Source organism: Acinonyx jubatus, chromosome D4, assembly GCF_027475565.1.
Source record: "Acinonyx jubatus isolate Ajub_Pintada_27869175 chromosome D4, VMU_Ajub_asm_v1.0, whole genome shotgun sequence".
NCBI classification, from domain to species: domain Eukaryota; kingdom Metazoa; phylum Chordata; class Mammalia; order Carnivora; family Felidae; genus Acinonyx; species Acinonyx jubatus.
In genome coordinates this window covers 47,420,399-47,438,999 of record NC_069391.1, presented here as the reverse complement: position 1 = coordinate 47,438,999, position 18,601 = coordinate 47,420,399, and the positions used below count along the sequence as shown (strand labels likewise).

General features: G+C 39.7%; 1 long non-coding RNA gene across 1 annotated transcript in view; it reads left to right on the top strand.

Annotated features, from left to right (window-relative positions):
* Positions 1-18,601, top strand: part of LOC106986393 (uncharacterized) — a 161,527-nt gene that overhangs the window by 105,188 nt on the left and 37,738 nt on the right. The window lies entirely within an intron of this gene.

Sequence of the window (18,601 nt, the reverse complement as noted above, 5' to 3'; positions counted from 1 at the left end):
CGCCCTGTCAATGGTCATTTTCAATCATTATCTGGTGCCTACACAATGTTTAGCTCTTGGTTAAACAATTTTAATTACATAATGTCTATATGAGAGCATCTGGCCCTCAGAAGAGCCCTGTGCTTATCAGGACCGGAATTGTCAGTCTTTTTTTTTTTTTTTCCTGGAAATTGAAACTGAATTTTGCTTGTGTCATGCGCTAGGTGATGTGGCTTGTCCACAATTCTTCCTTCCCTCCTCATCCTTGCTGTGGTGTATCCTGTGTGGAGTATGTTCTCTGCCCCCTGGGATTGGGCTTGACCATATGATTCGTTTTGGTGAGTGGAATGAACGTAGGCACAAGTGACAGTGTGTCAGTTCCAAGCCGAGGCTTTGGGAGGTTTGTGTTTCTGCTTTCCGCTCTGTGGCTCTGCCATTCTCGAGGAAAACAGATGAAAACATGCCGCAAATGGCAGCCAGTCCCAGAATACGGAGACACCTGACTCTACCCTGAAGGCTGGCTGGAACCAAGCCTCATGGAGCCCCAGCAAATGTACAGACTTGTGAGCAAAAGTCGATGCTTTCTGATGTAGGTCCCTGAGGTTTGGGGTGGGTGTTCCCATCATAGTGGGAACCTTGTTGTTTTACACCTGACTAGTTGATGGTAGGGCCAGACTAGAACACACACTGTCTGACTAGTAATCTGGTGTCTTGCTACAATTATCCTGTTATTCATCTAGGGATTCAACAAATATTTATCACATTTTACTATGGAAAACAGCACCACACGCCACAAAAACTGAAAACAAAGGGACTATAGTCTCTGGCCTCACAAAGAACAGATTTCTAATAAGGGAAATAGACAAAAACAAGTCAATTTAAACCCGAATATGATGACAAATTCTTATAATAGCACAAAAGTCTTTCTGAGAGAGAATAATGGGTGGGGTGAAGGACTGGAGAGGATGACCTTTATGGTGGCTAAGGTAGGGCTCTTGGAGATGCTAGTGAAGTTGAGCGAGCATATCTTTCTCTCCCTCGAATGGTCTCAGATAACGGCTTCACTTTCTTCATTTTCCTTTATTTGCATAGTGTCTGTCCAACTTGTGCCCATGCTCTGGGCTGACTAGGTGTCCTTGGTTTGCATCCTGTATTCAGAGAGCTATTGGGTTGTTTTGTAAGTTCTTACAGAAAGAGCGAGAAGGGCTTCATTTTCCCTTTTCCGAAGGGAAAAATCACCTCCCCTCCCCAGAACAACAGGCCGAAGTCCCCGGCTGTGAATGCAATCTGATTTCTCTCAGGTGAGAGGTATTCTGTAGATGGAAAGTCAAAGGAAAAATGTGACTTTAGCAACACTGTAGGGACTGTGGTCAGTGCTGAGCTTATAAAGGCCTTTGTTTTCCATGTTTTGATTGGCCCCGGGAGGAGCCCGGAGCAGCCTGCACACCCATCTGTATCCATGTTAGTGGGACTGAAAAGTGCTGACACAGGATTGCAGATCAGGGCTTGCGGCTTGCCAGGGTAAACTTGTGCAATGCACTGTACATCCCTCCTAACAACACTGCCTCTTTTGTCGCTTAAACAGAGGCTGTTAAGAACACGGGTCATTAAAGAGAGCTTTAGGAAAGCAGGCAACATTTTCCAATATTGTGGCTCTAGGCGATCCTCATAAAGTTTCAGCAGCTCTGGACGAAGTGAAGCATTCATGAATGACTAACAATAGTTTGAGAATCATAATCTGAATTGATCAGAAGCAAGTAAATATTTCAAAATATAGCTTCTAAATGAATGTCAAAACAAGTCTATTATTGTGGAGACTTGGATGAAGATTAAGTTTTGTTTTTTTTTTTGATGTATATAAATATCACAAGTAAGAAGGTTTTCAAAGCTTAAATTGGCCTGGGAATCTCTAGCTTACCGATGGAAGCACAAATTCAGACACTGGTTTTGAGGATTTCTTTTTCAAATTTTCAATACATAAAAAGTGCAACTGTAGGAATAAGGAGGGGGAAAGGTTCCTATTCTACCAGCCAGAGAAGAATGTGGTTAACATTTTAAAGCTGTTTCTGCTAGCATTTTTTCTACAAGTACTTCTTAAATATTTGAGCTCCTACATACATGTAGTTGTATTCATACACTTTCTTTCACTTTTGTTATTCTTTAAATGTTTTTTTTTTTAATGTTTATTTATTTTTGAGAGAGAGAGAACACAAGCAGGGGAGCGGCAGGGAGAGGGGGAGACGCAGAATCGAAAGCAGGCTCCAGGCTCTGAGCTGTCAGTGCAGAGTCCCACATGGGGCTTGAACCCGCACCTGGGAGATCATGACCTGAGCGTTAGTTGGACGCTTAACCGACTGAACCGCCCAGGCGCCCCTCTTTTGTTACTCTTTAGAAGAGATCACAGATTGGCCGACTGTGGGCCAAATCTGGTGCACTGAGTGGACACAGCCACATTCATTCATTCACAGAATTGTGGATGGCTGGGTCATGCTGCAAGGGCAGAATGGGGTAGTCTCAACAGAGCCCATGTGGCCCACAAGGCCTAAAGTATTTGCTCTCAGGGCTTTACAGAAATAGCTTGCTAACCCCTAGGATAGATGATTAGATTCACACATGAACAACTGTAAGGCTCTTGTAAACATATACTAAAAGGTTATGTATCCATTGATACTTCTACCAGCATTTGTCTGATGAGACTACCTTCTTCACCTAAACATGAGTTCGTACTGACGTTTCCAACTGCAATCCATTACCACTCGTATCATGTTAGCGCCCCCCCCAACTCTTGCTTATCTGGATGCACACGCTCCAACAGCGAGTAAACTTGCTCCCACAGTCTGCCAATTCCAATATACATGTATAGCAGTATCAGAATCGTTAACCCCTGGGGCGTCTGGGCGGCTCAGTTGATTAAACAACCGACTCTTGGGCTCAGCTCATGAGCTCGCAGTTCATGGGACTGAGCCCCGAGTAGGGCTCTGGGCTGACTGTGTGGAGCCTGCTTGGCATTCTCTCTCCCTCTTTCTCTGCCCCTCCCCTGCTCACACTCTCTGCCTCTCTCCCTCTCTCTTTCTCAAAATAAATAAATAAATAAACATTTAAAAAACAGAAGAATCGTTAACCCTTGTTCCTGTGGCAAAAGACTTTATCAACTGGAGTAGAGTCCTTATGCACAGTACATTTTACTGCGAGTCAGAGACCCCACTCATTTCCAAATGTATTTGGTTTGTCCACTGATTTTTAACTCTTATTTTATTACATTTCCTGTCTAGGTTTGCCTCTTGTTCCTGGTTGTCAGTCATGATGTTGACATAGTGATAAAGGGAACAGGTGGTATATGTGGGAGAGTTTCAAATTCTTTGAGGTCATAAAATGTATGTGTATGTGCATGTATTTATCATAAAGCCTTGATCAAGCAGAAAAGCTGATATTAGACTGCAGGTAGAAAATGGCATGAAAAATGTCTATGCATAATTAATCCCACCAATATATGTAAAAAGGTAAAGTTGGATGAATGTTGTGGGCTTTATAATAAAATATTTCTCTCCCTTTAAATCTAATGTTCTCAGGGCACATGTAGGCTCAGTCCAGTGGGTATTCAACTCTTGGTTTAGGCTGAGGTCATGATCTCACGGTTTGTGGGATCAACCCCCGAGTTGGGCTCCGCCCTGACAGTGTGGAGCCTGCTTGGGATTCTCTCTCTCCCTCTCTCTCTCTGCTCCTCCCCTGCTTGCTCTCTCTCTCTCTCTCTCTCAAAATAAGGAAATAAGCTTAACATTTTTTCTGATGTGCAGGGCACCTGGATGGCTCAATTGGTTGAGAGTCCGTCTTTAGCTCAGGTCATGATCTCACAGTTTGTGGGTGTGAACCCCACATCCGACTCTGTGCTGACAGCTCAGCTTGGAGCCTGCTTCAGATTCTGTGTCTCCCTCTCTCTCTGTCTCCTTGCCTCTCACCCACTCATGCTCTGTCTCTCAAAAATAAATAGATGTTAAAAATCTTTTTAAATTTTTGATGTTCTCAGCAAAGTAAGTGCAACTTCTGTACCATTAATGTTCTGCCATGACTATTACTTATATTAAATATTATAATGTAAAGATAAGTGTGAGATTTAGTCTCAAAAATGAAGTAATGCAAATATCAAAACATAAATATTACAGACTTCTCATGTTGAGTCACTTTATAAAATGTTCCACAGACCTTCAATTAACAAACAGTTTGGTTATCAGTGAGGCATGTGGTTTTCTTTAGGTAGTCTTTACATTAAAAATATTAATAGTAGGGGCGCCTGGGTGGCTCAGTCGGTTAAGCGTCCGACTTCGGCTCAGGTCACGATCTCGCGGTATGTGAGTTCGAGCCCCGCGTCGGGCTCTGTGCTGACTGCTCAGAGCCTGGAGCCTGTTTCAGATTCTGTGTCTCCCTCTCTTTCTGACCCTCCCCTGTTCATGCTCTGTCTCTCTCTGTCTCAAAAATAAATAAACGTTAAAAAAAATTAAAAAAAAAATTAATAGTAAAAAGTGAGCACATGTGATTTTGAGATAGCACATTTTAAAATTATCCCCCAAATTTCCTGCTTTTCTTTATGTTATTTTTACTCATTCTTCTTCTTTTTGGTTCAACTTACTTTCCAGTTCTGTTGGCTGAGTGTCTGACTATTTCAAAATAAAATGTTATCTGTTTCATCAGATTCACAAACTTGTTGAATTTAGACATTAAAATGTTTAGCAAACTTGAACTAGAAGATGACACATTTTGGTGCTTGAATTTATCGAACATTATGGCTAAAAACGCTTTTTAAACAAAGCAGACCAATAAGTAAAAAAATACCAGTTCAGTTTATTGCAAACACGTAATAGTAACTTACACTATTGACATATTATTTTTGGTTCATAAAACACACATATATTAGACATAGCACTTAACAAATGTTTACTGAATTACGTTATGCAGGAATGAATGAATTATATCTACCTCAATGCATTCCTGTGTATGTAATATTCCCTCCTCCCCTTAACAATGAGGAATTTGAGGCTCACAAAAAAGATTAAGTAAATTACTTGAAGTTACACTGCTAATTAAGTGCTAAAGTCAGATACAAATTTAGGTATTTACTATCAGAAGGGTAAGTACCATGTCTATGTTACCAATGATAGTATCAACAGCCCCTACCCCAGTAGTAAATAGTAGCTGCTCATTAAATACTACTGATGAAAAAAAAATTTTTTAAATGATGGTGCTAGGTATTTGAAGGAATATAAATTCCACTAAGGAAAATAAAGTGGCATATAATCTGATAAGTGTTCAAATAATAGCTGAAGAAATGACTAGCCGATGATAGCACAAAGCCACATCAGAACTGACAAACCCTGAAACTAAAGAGCTTTGTAGACTTCCTTCCACCTTATTTCACTACCGTATGAAGTGACAGACTTTGGTACTTTCAGCATTTTCGTGGCATTTGGTTTGTTCCTGCAGGAATGCTTTTCATACATTATTTTATACTTCCTTTTATATTATTTATTTAAAAACCCCCTCTCTTTCAAGTATGTAACACTAAATTTTCTAGGCCTTAGACCCAAGAGTTCTCTCTCTTTTTTTTTTTTTGTATATATTTCTGAGTATATGGGAGAAGTTCTATTCCTTTTTTAAAATTTTTGATGCCCCTGATTTTAGAATCAAATATTGACTGTTATCTCATTTTGAAAGATAAAAATGCCACAAAGATAATAATTTAGAAAATGAAAGTTTGAAAAATCACTTCAATTTCTCCTCTACCCACCTCTTTGTATGTAACCACAGTTAACACATGAGTTGTTTTCTTTTTTTTTTTTTTTTCTATGCACGTACTATGACTGGGCTCATGATCTATTCATTGACCTAAGTTTGAAACCACATTGATTGTATTAACAAACTCTGCTTCCTACCAACTGACAGGCAGTGCCTAGTTGCTGATACTTTGTTAAATAGTAGTCTTGAACAAATTATCAGGGGGAGCTTTTCCCAAATCCCCCCCCCATCCCACCCCCTTGATTTAGTATCTCAAGTAGCTCATTAATTCATTCCTCCCCTTTCCTCCACTGGCACTGCCCTAGTGCACAATCAGCTGTAGGTGGGGTCTCCAGAATGGTCTCATGTACTTTACTGTCCCATTCTCTGCCTAATTCACCCTCCTCAGTGTCTCAAGTGTAATCTTCCTACAATACAAACCTAATGATCTCCACCTTTTTTCTCCACCTTTGCTATATGCTTGTGTTTTACATCTTAAGTCCAAACTCCTTGAGAAGCTCATACAGACTGTATCAGAGCCTCTGGGATTCAAACTCACATCTTCTCCATCTCCTCTCTGATTCCAACCTAGATGTAGTGGGTATTCCGGATTTGACTTATATTACAACAGAGTCTCATCTCAAATGTGCTCCCTAACTTCTCCAGCGCTATAGCTGGGCATGAGATTCTAGTTGTTAAGCCCAAACAGGAAGCCCCCAAATTTATGAAAGTTAACTCTAAGAGCAGTCCTCAATCAACAAGGGATGGAAACCTAAGGATCAGTGTTTTCCCCAATTGTTCTTCTAGAGGACAACTCCGAGATACATTCTGTATATTCCTTAGACACCAGAATTAAACCCCGGTATCCAAAAGCTGTGATATCAGAAAGGCAGCTTTATACAGACTTCTTCCCCTTCCCCCATTTTTTCTGGTTCCCCACTTGTACTCTGGGATTATCTCCTTGACCAGGACTTTGCTTTCTGGTGCAACTCAAGCTAAGAGATATATGTGTGGGAGTGATTTATGAAGAGGAGACCTGGGAAACTGAAGTCTTGGGCAATTTGAGGTTGCTAAGGCATTGGCAAGGTATGGGTCAATCATGGGCATTTCTTGCCATTCACATGCCTAGTGATAATAGTGACAATTACAGCAACAGCAGCCTGACAACAGCAAGATAGTCAAGAGCTCAGCCTGCTCAGGGATGAAGGCTACATCACCCCACTAGGATAGAAACCTGGACAAGTAGGAGTAATGGCTGAAGGAGAGGGAAATTTAATATGGGCGGTGGAGGAAGGAGGTGATAAAATAAATATCAGTTATGACTTCGGGACCAGTTGCAGCAATAAAGACTGCAGCTTATTGCAGTAATCTTTATCTATTAAGTCATGTGTAGAAATTGTGGCTGACTACCACCTTGAAGACTCAGCGGCAGTTGGGGCTTACCTAGGGCACAGGTATATCTGAGGGGTACAAAGGACAGACTGTGCGGATTGCTTCTGGACTCCTGACTCACATCCGCTTAGCCTCGTCTCTGATTTCAGTGCACATTCAGTGGGTAGTTTGGCTTACCTCATGCTGACATCTTTTCTCACGCACTGGCTGTTTTGCCCTTTTGCCCCCGGGGACTTTCCAAAGCCACAGTTGCCTTTGGGAAGTCCTCTGTTCCAGCAGGTATGTTCAGTCTGGAAGTATATAGGGATTTATATATCCCACAGTAAATTTCAACTAATGTGGGATATAAGCTGTGGATAAAAATCATCAATTCTCAGACAAACAATTCCAAAAGGTATTCTCTATCCTCTTTAGAAAATTCCAGTCACGATCGAGTGCCAGTTGCCTATAATTATTTTATTTTATTTTATTCTGTTTTGTTTTTATTTTATTTATTTTTTTTGAAAAGTAACAAGTATACTTGAGGTGGATACCTTTTATTTGAATGTATACATTTTGGTATGTTTGAAAACAATGGTGATGTTCTATAATTATATATTGCATATTTTTATTCATTTTATTCTTTGTGTGTGTGTGTGTGTGTACAATAGTTATTTTAATAATGCATCTGTGCATTTGCTTTGTTTCCACTTTCCCTCATTCTTCCCTCACTTCTGCTCCCTGCTTACAACTTCTTGCCTCAAGCACTACTTTTGGGAAAATTCAAGCTAAAAAAAAAAAATCCTTACATTCCCATATATCTCTGTCCTCTATTTTCTATCCTATTTTATGCTGTCTGTCTTTGCTACTTCCTTGGTATACGCCAAGGAGATACATGGAGAAATAAATGGAGAAATTCAACAAATAATTGAATAGAACTTCCACAAGATGTAAGCTGCCAAATTGAAAAGGTCCACTAAGCAGTCCAGAGAATGGTTGAAAATAGATTGTTTTGAAGTTTGTCTCCATTGAAAAGTCTGTTTTTATCTCCACATCTGGTGTACAGATGTTATCCTGAGATTTCTCGTAATTATCCTCTTGTGCCAAAACTTCTATTTCTTATAACCCATGCTTTCTTTCTTGGAGCACTTCCTCAATAGTCTTAGAAAGGATGCATAGTTGGTAATTTCTTTTTTTTTTTTTTTTTTAATCCTTGAATGTCTGAAGAAGTGTTTATTTTTGCCTTCTATGTGATTGAAAGGATATGGAGTTACAGGTCAGAAATTATTTCCTTTAAATATTTGAAGGCAGTATCTTCTGATTTTCAGTGTTATTGAAAAATGCCAAAGCAGTTTTGTTTATCATCCTCTATATGTGACCCTCCCCACCCCCGGAAGCTTGTAGAACCTTCTTTGGTTTCCAGTGTTCTGAAGATTCAAATGAAGTGTCTCAATAAAGCTCTGTTGTTTGGTTCTGACCTCTATGCTAAAAATTTCCACGGATGTTTGACAATCCTTGGAAGGCCTTACTTTTTTCAGTCGTCTTTTAAATAAATTAACAGAAGAAAAGATGGGGACGCCTGGATGGCTCAGTCTGTTAAGTGTCTGACTCTGGCTCAGGTCATGATCTCACAGCTTGTGGGCTCGATCCCCTCATCATGAGGCTCTGTACTGATGGTGGGGAGCTTGTTTGGGATTCTCTCTCTCCCCCTCTCTCTCTGACCCTCCCCTGCTCACTTTCTCTCTCTCAGAATAAATTTAAAAAAACAATAGAAGAAAAAATATAGTCTTTATATTTACTCACATTTATCACATTGATTGCTCTTCATTCTTTTCCTATAATTCCTGAGCTTTCGTCTGACGTCATTTCCTTCAACCTGAAAAACTTCTTCTAGAGCAGACTTGCTGGTAATACATTTTCTAGTTTCCATTCATCTCAAAAAATCCATTTTACCTTCCTTTTCAAAGATATTTTCACTGGATATATAATGCTGTTTGATAGATTTTTGTTTGTTTACTTCCATATGTTCTATTGTGTTTTGTGTCTGTGGTGAGTGATGAGACGTCAGGCATGATTTGTATCATTGTTCCCCTGTATGTAAGGTGTTCTTAACCCTTGAGCTGCATTCAAGACTTTTCCCTTTATCTTTATTTTTCAGGAGTTTGGTTATTGATGTACTTAGGTCTAGTTTCCTTTATATTTATCCTGCTTAAGAGTTACCAAGACTCTTGGATATGTATATTAGTATTTTAAACAAATTGGCAAATTTTAGGCCATTATTTCTTCAAATGTTTTCTTCTTCATTTTCTTGTTCCTCTCCACGTAGGGCTCCAATTATATGCATGTAGACTTCTTGATATTATTGTTCCACAGCCATAAAGGCTCTGAAATATGAAGGCTCATTTTTTCCCCAATATTTTTTCTTTTAGCAAGTCAATCTTAAAGTTCACTCTACCCTGACCCCTACTTTCCCCCTGAAATCTCCAGTCTCCAATTTTTAAATTCATTGAGGAGTTCTCTGCCTCAGATTTTATATGCTATAATTCTAGAATTTCCATTTTGTACTTATAGCTTTCATTTTTCTGTTGATATTCCATATCTGTTCTCTCTTGACGACCATATTTCTCTTCAGTCTTTGAACATACTATGATAGCTGCTTTGAAGTCCTTTTTGCTAATTATGACATCTCAATCGTTTCAGAGTTTGCTCTGTCTTGACTATTTTGTCTATTGACTGAAGGTCACAGTTTCCTTTTTCTTCTAGTGCTTTTATATACAAGGCATTGCAGATAATTTGTCGTAGAGGTTTTGGGGTCTGCTCCCTTTGTCTGAAGAATGCTGATTTTTTGTGGTGGGGGGTGGGGCAGTCAGCTGAAATCTCCGCTCAGTTTTTCAGCCTTTAAAAAATTTTTTTTAATGTTTATTCATTTTTGAGAGACAGAGAGAGAGAGAGAGAGCAATAGTGGGGGAGGGCCAGAAAGAGAAGCAGACACAGAATCCGAAGCAGGGGCTCCAGGCTCTGAGCTGTCAGCACAGAGCCTGTTGCGGGGCTCGAACACACGAACCGTGAGATCATGACCTGAGCCAAAGTCAGAAACCCAACGGACTGGGCCACCCAGGCACCCCTCAGGTTTTCAGCCTTTTAACAGTTGCTCTCTGCCGGGCTATTTGGAGCCTCCTCCATATGTCCACAGTTCAGTGGTTAGTCAAGGATTTGAAGGGAGTCTGTATGGAGATTTGGGGGCTTTCTTCTCTCTTCCCTCATTTCAGTCATTTTGGCATCTGTGAATTCATTCTCTGACTCCTTCAGTCAGAAAGACAATGGCTCTCTTTATGAATTTTAGCCACCCTGAGCCACATGAACTGAGAAATGCCCTGAGAAGAAAAGCTTTCTTAAAGTAAATCTCACCCAATGCAACTGCCTTCTTGAAAGGGTTGAATCACCTCCATCTGGGACTCCTTTTGGATGTTCTCAAATAATTGTTTTTTATACTAGTTTGGAGTTTATAATTGTTATCTGTGGGAGGTTTGGTCTAACATAGGTATTCAGCCACTTCTAGAACCAGACTCTCCTATTAATTAGCTCTTACCTTGTCATGTATTTCTTTAAAAAACTTCAGTGGTTATTCCTTGTCAAAAGGATAAAAACAGATTCTTTAGGCTAAATACACTCCATTTTTTTGTTTGTGTTTAAAAAAAAAAATCTCCCCACCATAGACCCTATATTCCAGCCAAACTGAACTGTTCTCCAATTTTAGTATACGTGCTGCTGAAGGGAGCCCTGAACTGTTCTCCAAACATTCTATTTTGCTATGCTCCTTTGTTCCCACAATTCTTTAGAAAAGCATTTGTCCTAAATTTGCATGCCCCAATCCTTACCGTCCTTCAGGATCTAACACAAGTGTCAACTCCTCTATGAAAGCTATTCTTATCTACCCAATTTGAAGTGACTTCATTCTCTACTAAATACCTCTTTATATTTATTTCACTCATTTAGTAAGCCACTCAGATGGCAGAAGCTATGTGAGCATGAGCGGTTAAAAGATGGATCAGACATAGTCCCCACCCAAGAAATCTCTGCTCCTACATGCAGAAGATGCTGTGGAAGCCCTGAAGAGAAAAAGCCAACTCAGTCTAGGGTATTAGGTACAGCTTCTTGAGTCAAGTATTCCTAGATCTGAGTCTTGAACAATGAATTATCTGGAAGAGATACATGGGCCAGGAGAGGAGGAACATTCCTGAAAGAGAAAACTACCAATTTGAAGGCAGGGAAGTATGAATTCTGGGTATCACTGAGAATTCTGTCCTTAGATGATCTGATCTCCCAGTAGATGGTAGGAGTCCCTCTCAAATATCTGACTTTCCACTCCTGGCTTCTGCAGGGTCAGCCCTCTTCTGAGGTCCTGCTCTCTCAATCAACCGAAGTTTGCACAGTATAGGTAGATGCAGGAATCATTTACACAGGAACTTTTTCATTCTAATTAGTTGGTTGTGTGTCCTGCTATGACTGGTGTGTGGGCAAGGACAATGCTAAATGTTTTGAGTCCTTAGAACCTAACGGTGCTGCAGCACTATGTAATCCATCATTTAATTTTATTGAATGAAGGAGGAAATTCTTCATGAACTTTGTACCAGCTTTGTTAAAGTTATGACAATAAACTAGCTCACCCTCCACATGCTTTGGGTTGTGAAACTAAAGGAGAGATTTTAAAACTTTGACGAAATTCAGTACACAGTGCAGTTACGATGATGTGTGAATGTGTATGGAGGAGGGCAAGAACAAAGAAAATCAAAAATAGGTCGCTTAGTGTAATAAAGTTACCAGATAATTTTCATTTCCTTTGCTTTTTAAAAGTATTATTTTTAAGGGACAAATGAATTGAATACAGGGTTGAAGGAAGAAAACTTGGCAGAAAATAACAGGTGAGTAACAGCGATCACTTAAGAGCTGTGACAAAGACAGTTGGAAATAAAGTGGTTTCTGGCTTGCAGAATTTGAAAAGAGCCTCGTGCGAGAAGGCTGATCTATGAAGGATGATGACTATCTCCATCAGGGACCAGACAGGAGGCAACAGGCTTAAATTACAGAATGAGGGATTTAGATAAGAGAAAAGGAAAAATTTTCAGACGGTGCGATTTGATAGACACTGGAATGTGTAGCTGGGGAAGCTTGTGGAATTTCCTTCTCTAGAGGTCTTTTAAAAATAGAACAGTGTTTCATCTGCCTGAAGGATGGACTCTGTTTGACCTTTCAAAGTGTCCATTGAACCCAGAAGGTGCACCATACCTTAGAGAAGAAAGCAAGCCTGAATGACCCGGGGTCTCTTGAGTAATGAAAATAGGGTGGATAAGTTTCATATTTGATGTGATTTACATAAGTCACGTACGTAAATTATGAATGTTAGAGTTCTTCTTTCTTTTCCTTTTGGTCAAATGTTTTCATTTTTAAGGCTTGGAGATTAGGTTTAAGTAAAAATATTATAGGGAAAGAAGGAAGAACGCTCATCTTACTTTAGGGCATATTTTTATAGGGACATAGGCAAGAAGAAACGGACATTTTGGACATCTTTGATTTTGATTTCACTTCCTATTCTAAATTAAAAAACACGGACTTTTCAGTTGGATTTAATATTTTGAGGGCAAAATTTTAAAAATTAATTTAGTCTAAATGTTTCTTACAGTGTTTTTGGTAACTCAAACTGGAAGAGGTTCTCTGTATTTAATTTCCTCTCAGGAAGTTTACCTTCAGAAGTCCAAGTGTGAGGTCAAGCTTTGGGTTGCCGGAAATGGTAATGTCCTTTACTGTCTGAGCACCCAGACAACACTTAATAAAACATCCTATTTTGTGGACATTGGTAAGGATTAAAGAGCTTTAACTATTTCCTCTTATTTTATGATTGATGATTTCTGTATTCAGTCTTCTAAAACTCAGAAATAGAATTATATATAAGTAAGAGCTGGAGTCTCTGGATTCAGCTATAACTTCAGATTTCCAGTTATAGGTGATTTCCACCTTTTTTCCTTTCTAAACCCCAAAATGTTGTAAGGCCCAAAAGGGATGTAATCTTTAGAATTCATTATTTACCTCAAGCAACAACAATTCCAGGGCGTTCTGAACTTGATTTATAACTCTGTTTTAGTTGATATGAGGACATTTGTAGGATAAAGCAGTGAATTGTAATGTTCCATAATCGTATAGCTGTTTGTATTTGTCAAAATGCTTACTCATCAAATATCCGCTTTGTTCTTAACAAGAGATTCATCAATGTCATGACCTTACAGGCGAGAAAATGGAATCTCCGTAAGGAAATGTAACTTGCCCAAGATCACAGCACTAGAAAACAGAGTTGGAACACCCCTGATTTCAAAGCCTGTGTCTTTTCCACTGCATCATGCTACGCGGTCTGTGAGAATCTATGATTTTCTGGTGTTGTTTTTTTTTTTTTCCCCACCACTGATGAGATCTTTGTCTCTGATTCATTCTGAGCCAACACACTGTATTAGAGACCAATATTATTATCGTCAAATAGAAAGTTGTGTTAGCATTCTCATGGAATAGAACATCAAAGCTTTTAAAAAATCCTGCCACTCCACATAGGTCGTGCAAATTTCTGATAGGGCACTCCACGTGGATCTTATAATTTATTCTAATTCATGCTAGCTTTTGTTTATTAAGCAACATTTTGTTTTCATTAAAAACGTGAATGATTGTATCTGTCTGTGGCAGAATATTAAATACAACTCCCATGATCCCTGGCTCTCTGTCTTGGATGTCTTTTGGGGTACGGTGGCTTTATTTCCTTCCTAACAGTTCGGAAGTTTGTTTAATACTGACTCAGAGGAAGCATTCTAGCTGAGTCCTCACATGGTCTTGTTTATAGCTCCGGAGTGCACATAATAGATAAGCTACTGATTTCCACAAGAACCCCCACATTTCCTGGGTGTGTGGGCGTGTGTGCTTGCGCCTGTGAATTACAATTGTGCAATCTCCCTGCTAGCTGCATCAGGTTGCAAAGACATTTCAGATCCCTTAAATATTTCTCTAGCAAGCCTGATTTCATAAACCAAAAGCCATTGTATTCCATGAGAGATGTGCTGGTAACTAATAATTAACACTGAAAAACCCAGGAGTTTGTAACAAGATCAAACTTGATATCGAGGAAGGGAGTAGGCAAATTTGCCTAAGGAAACATTGTGAAATAAAGCTGCAAATGGCCATAGATGAACACTGTTCCATCCGTGGGATTTCTTTCCTTGATTGTAATTATAATGATCCCTTACAGAGAGCCTGGTACGTGGCAAGAACTTTTTTAGGTCAGCATCATCTTATTTTATTCTAAGGGAGCCCTGAAACATAAATATGGCTAAAGCACTTTTATGGAAGAAAGGTCACCAGAGAATTCAATAATGTATCTTGTGTTGCACTGATGGCAAATGATAGAATGATGAATGGGGCCAGGACAGTTGGACCCCAACAACCAGCTAGAGTCCACAAATCTCTCTTTGGTTCCTTTTCTGATGTGACTTTTCATGAAACTTAATTGTAGGTTGCATAAGGTATAGAATCGATTAGAAGAACTGTCTCTGAATAGTAAGGGGCTTTAGACTTCAGCTGTTTGGTAGCTGAAATGGTGGTAGGCTGAAAATAGCTTCGCTGAGCTCTTGAATATTTCAGGGAAGGTGGTCCCAGGCAGAAATGTCACAGAGACCTCAGGTCTCCAGACGTTGCCTGGAGATGGGCAAACACATACGTGACTGCATTTGTCATCTGTCTTGGGGATAGCACTGAAGGGATTAAATCCAACAGGAGCAAGTTTTGAACACTAAAAATCCAGAAGCAGATTTTCTGGCACCAACTTTTTGCATCCAAAGTAAGCAACCTGGATTATCTCAAGATTGCCCTTACCAAGACATCCTTTGCAATGCTTGTTTTTCAAAGCCGTCATAATTCTTTCCCTTTGTTTTGTCATTGCAGCTGCTGCTGCTACTGAATTTGAGGCATGCCACGCTCCACTTCTGCAGTGATGGCTTTATTTTTGCAAAGTGATCTGGCTGGAGTTTGTGGGGATATAGAATGCAGGCACTGAGAAACCCAAGTGAATGTGTAAGAATGACCACAAGGCACCCAACGTGGGTGTATTTATCTGCTTGTCTCATTACTAAGAGGTTTTAGTTCTAAAAAATATCCGGAAGGATTTAGCTTTGGGGAAGTGGGGAGGGAGAAGGAGTGGAATGAGATTTTTGAAATTTTAAACTATTTGAGCTTCCAACAGATATATTCCATTTTCTTTACATCAGAACCAGGATTTCTTTTTTTTTTCTTTTTTTTTTCAACGTTTATTTATTTTTGGGACAGAGAGAGACAGAGCATGAACGGGGGAGGGGCAGAGAGAGAGGGAGACACAGAATCGGAAACAGGCTCCAGGCTCTGAGCCATCAGCCCAGAGCCCGACGCGGGGCTCGAACTCCTGGACCGCGAGATCGTGACCTGGCTGAAGTTGGACGCTTAACCGACTGCGCCACCCAGGCGCCCTGAACCAGGATTTCTTAAGGGACAGTTAAGGAAAGATTTTACTCCCAGTGTACATAGGCATTAGAAAGTTGATTTTACAATTTATTTAGTATAGTAACAAGACATTTTATTGCAAAGAAAATGGGAAAATGCAGAGTTGAAATATTAGTTATTAAAAAAGCAGTGAAGACTTTTTGTGGCCCAGAAATATGTTTGTCTTGGTGGCATGCTAATTGCCAATTGCAAGCTAATTGTGTTGATGAAGTTTTGTGTGATGTTCTACTCCTTAAATAGGTCATGTGGCTTCATTGACAGAGAATAAGCGAAGCTCGTTTTCACTTTCTTTCAGAGACAGCATAGGACAGACTAGATATTCAGTTCTGGAGTCAGACTACATGGGTTAAATCCAAGCTCAGTCTTTATCAAGTTTTATGACCTTGGGCAAGTTAGTTAACCGCTCTCTCTCTCTCTCTCTCTCTCTCTCTGTTTCTTTACTTGGAGAAAGGGGGTGATAATAATGCTACCTATCTCATGGGGTTATCGTGAAGATTAAAATGAAAGAATTATGATAAGCACCTGGCATACAGTAAGAGATCAATAAACGTAATTTTTAAAAAAAATTACAGATAGTGGGGCGCCTGGGTGGCTCAGTCGATTAAGCATCCAACTTCAGCCAGGTCATGATCTCACTGTTCGTGAGTTTGAGCCCCGCATCCAGCTCTGTGCTGACAGCCTGGAGCCTGGAGCCTGCTTCAGATTCTGTGTCTCCCTCTGTCTCTGCCCCTCCCCTGCTCTGCTCTCTCTCTCAAAAATAAATAAACATTAAAAAAATTTTTTAAATTACAGATAGTAATATTCACCTTTATTTTGTAAACAGTTCTATGAGTTCTAATACATGCAAAGCTTATTGTAACCATGAACATACCAGCACAATAGGATGCAGAACAATTTCAAAAGAATTCCCTCGTGCACCTCCCTGTGGTCACATACTGATGCCAACCTCTCTCCCCAGATCCCAGCCCCTGGCTACCATTGATATGGTTTCTGTCCTTATAGTTTTGCTTTTTTTTTTTCAGAATGTCATATAAATGGAATCATACTGTATATAATCTTTTGAGATCGGCATCTTTCACTTAGGATAATGCCCTTGTGGTACATCTTGACTTATATAGGAACTCATCAGAAAAGCTGACTTTATAGAAAAGGGATTAAATAAGATTTTTTTTTTAAGGATCATTAACGAGAAGAAGACCTATACATTAATATTATCCAAAAGATGACTCTGGCCTAGTATGAGAAAGGAATTTTTCAGAGTTATCAAAATATTAAATATGATGCATCTTTAAGAATAAATTATTTCCCTATCTTTCAGGGTATAGGCAGGCAGGCTGAAGGGCCATTTGGAAGGCCAGGTGAAGAAAACGCAAGAGTCAAACATAAATTAACCAAGATGAAATTGTTGACAACGGTGGCATATGGTGTTTTGTGTATGGGGCTTGGAGTGGGACAAGGTGTTGTAATGTCACAACTAATCCCAAACGATCTGTAAATGTAACCATATTAGTTCCATGCCTTGTAGGTGCCAGTTAACTGTTGTTGGGTGCAGAGGGAACTTGGTCCCTTGTCACCTCCCCAGCTGAGCTGCATGCGTGGGAAGGTTAGGCAGCAGCTAGGATAGAAAAGGGAGAAGAGGTCAAATCTTGACCTGAATTGGAAGAGAGCCATGAAGTGGGCATGGCAAGACTGAAGGAAGAGAAGGACCTGGGCTGAGGAGGCCGAGCAGACAAAGCTGCAACTTTGTACGGCACGTTTGATTGATCCCAAGGCTGCAATTATCATGATATTAAAAAATATCATGTATATTCTCCTAATTTACACAGATGCACACACATATATAATATAGTATTATGTATGTGAATGTATGTATTTATTCCGATTTTTTAAATAAAATTTTTTTAGCATTTATTTATTTTTGAGAGAGAGAGAGAGAGAGAGAGAGACAGAGCATGAGCGTGAGAGGGGCAGAGAGGGAGGAAGACAGAATCCAAAGCAGGTTCCAGGCTCTGAGCTGTCAGCATAGGGCCTTGAACTCAGGAACCATGAGATTGTGATGTGGGCCAAAGTTGGGAGCTTAAAGAGACTGAGCCACCCAGGCACCCCTTACTTCTTCTAATTTTTAGTATTATTTTTAATTTTAGAGAGAGATAGAGACAGAGAACAGAGGGAAGGGACAGAGGGAAAGAGAGAGAGAGAGAGAGAGAGAGAGAGAGAGAAAGAGAATCTTAAGCAGGTTCCACACTCAGCATGGAGCCTGACTTGGGGCTCGATCTCATGATGCTGGGATCATGACTAAGCTGAAATCAAGAGTCCCACACTCACCTAAGTGAGCCACCCAAGCGCCGCCCCTTTTTAATTTGATTCATCTTCCTCCTGCAAATCAGTTAATTTGCTCCTAAAAGCCTGAAAGTATACTTTACCAGCTATGATTTTTTGGATACGTATTACGGTAATTATGTGATATTTGATTTAAACCTTGATTCACCACTCTGCGGGAATTATATTTTCATGTTGTCGATGAGGAAGCCAAGGTTCTGAGAGGTGAAGTGACTTACCCAGAGAAACAGAGATAGTAAGTACACACAGAGCCAGAGTTTGTTCTCAGGAATTTCTGTTTATCTTTAGAGTCTGGGTTTTTGCCTTCACTCTGTTTTTACATGTTAATGAGAATGATTGGATTTTGGTCTTTTTTTCTACTTGAAAATCCTCAATCCAATATTAAATAGAAGGGAAAACAATTTTACACTTTAAAGCACACTCTATCATGATACTTTCTCTGTTTGCTATTATTAATGGTGAGAAAATGTTATACCCAGTTACTGACTAAATTTAGCAAGGATTTTAGGAAAGGAAAGCTAAGCTATGCAAAGATCTTAGAATCAGAGGACCTGAGCTAACATTTTAGTTCTGCTCATTA